The sequence below is a fragment of the Marmota marmota genome, unplaced genomic scaffold (assembly GCF_001458135.2).
Source record: "Marmota marmota marmota unplaced genomic scaffold, marMar, whole genome shotgun sequence".
NCBI lineage: Eukaryota > Metazoa > Chordata > Mammalia > Rodentia > Sciuridae > Marmota > Marmota marmota.
In genome coordinates this window covers 1,647,556-1,649,593 of record NW_026000272.1, presented here as the reverse complement: position 1 = coordinate 1,649,593, position 2,038 = coordinate 1,647,556, and the positions used below count along the sequence as shown (strand labels likewise).

The window sequence follows — 2,038 nt, the reverse complement described above, 5'->3', positions numbered from 1 at the left end:
GGAGTGGGGAAGCAGGGATCTGGGTAATTTGGAGATGCTCTTATCTTTCTGGTTTGCCTTCAAGCTGCTGTCTCTGCTAATGCTAAATGTTGCCAGCTACCTAGTATGGCTAGGATGCAGGGCAACAGCTGGCCCACCGGGAGACCCTGTGCTAAGACTTCAGCCCAAATATCTGGCCTAGGAAGGCTCAACAACCTTGAGAGGTCAATGTGCTCTGGCAGAAGGGAGGTCAGATCAATGGGGAGACTGTTCTCTGGGCTAGGCAGAGATGGGGGGCGCAGGAAAAGAAGACAGCTGTAGCCTGGGCAGGTTGGGTACTGAGAATTTGGCTATAGAAGCTGGAACTGTCTGCCTGGAGAAAAGTCCTAGCCTGCCATGACTCTCTGAAGGGTGAGGGATTGGATTATGTGTGGGATGGCGATCTCCAAGGTTCAGAGATGGTTAGAGATGGAAGGGACATCCAAGAAGGGAGGTGGTAAGCTCTCTATAATTGGAGGTAGTCAAGAAGGTAAGCAACCATTCAGTGAGTTCTAATGGGGCTGAGAGTCAGATGAGGTGCCCTAAGATCTGAACTCCTGATAGTCTGTAGATTGGAGATTTGGGATAGTGGCTTGATACCTGTCAGCTCTTGTCAAAAGCTGCACTATTGTTGTCTTTTGGTCTGGATTGGATGCTTAGGTGTTCCAGCTTTAAGGGCTCAGAGGATGTCTTGGCAAGGGCTGGGGATACAGGTACTGTGTGAAGCTAGCTCCTTTGCACACTTCAAACTCAGTCACATTCTTTGGAAAACATCTGAAAAACTAATCTTATAGTGAGTCTCCTTTCCAATTATGTGAATCAAAAATAGCTGGATCTCTTGGCCTTTGGAAAGGGAACGTCACATGGGGGAGATGAACTCATGTTTCCTCCTTTGTATTGTTTTCTCCAAATTTCAATCCTTAAAATGTTTTAATTTTTCTCACCCTTCCTTTTTCATCCTTTCTAGGAAGTCTGTGCTACCTCAAAGAGACAAGAGCTCTTAGGTGTTTTTCAAACAGGGTTGATATTGGTATTTGGAGTGAAACACTTAGTGATGGCCCTGCTCAGTGTAGTACATTTAACATCCCGAAAATATCTTTTTCTTATTGAATTCCAGCAACACTTGCCAGTCTTCTTTTTTGGGGGTTTTTACTGGGGATTGAACTCAGGATCACTCTGTCACTGAGTCACATCCCCAGCCCTATTTTGTATTTTATTTAGAGTCAGGATCTCACTGAGTTGCTTAGGGCCTCCTAGTTGCTGAGGCTGGCTTTGAAGTTGTGATCCTCCTGTTTCAGCCTCCTGAGCTGCTGTGAGACAGTCTTCTTGGTAACGAAAAATCTACACAAATTTCCAAACATCCATTAGAGAAGTAACATTAGTCATCTCACACTTTGAAAACCATTGACTGATTCCCCCCAAGAGTGCCTTGCTAAAGGCTATACATCAGGTTGTGGCAAAGTGAAGACCAAGTCAAATCTTATTCATTCTTTCATTCTTAGCATTTAGATTCTTCACTAGGGGGTGTGTCCAAAGAGGAGATAAAGCCTGTCTGAAAAGAGGCCGTGAAGAGGGGCCAGTTTCACTCTTAGCTCCCTGCTCACGAAACTACAATTTCTCAAAATTTTTCTGCTCTTATCAAACTCCGTTTTGGTGTTCCAGTCCGCCGTTTCCAAAATTGCAGGCGCAAATACAGACTTTGTGGCAATTGGTGCAAAGAGCCTAGTGGAACAGGATCTGCAAGGGCGGAGTCAGATTCCTTTCGAGTGGGCAGCGGGATCCAAGGGCCGAAACATCCTAATCTCTAAGAGGATGCAGCGGCTCTCAGCTGGGCATGGAGGAGGGAACTATACCCAGGCCCCTGCCGCTGTGTTGCCGCGGAACTGGGTAGAGGTGGAGGACCGTCGGTCCTAGTAGGTTGGCCCAGGGAGGTTTCCCCAGGCAGTGGAGCGGACTAAGGGCCAGGGGCCAGGACCGGGGCTCCGGGCCGCGGCGCGGCGGGAGCAGAGGGCAAGGCAGC

General features: G+C 47.9%; 1 protein-coding gene across 1 annotated transcript in view; it reads left to right on the top strand.

The window, feature by feature from the left end:
- Positions 1-2,038, top strand: part of Hmgb3 (high mobility group box 3) — a 13,828-nt gene that overhangs the window by 5,602 nt on the left and 6,188 nt on the right. The gene's annotated exons all lie outside the window — the stretch shown is intronic.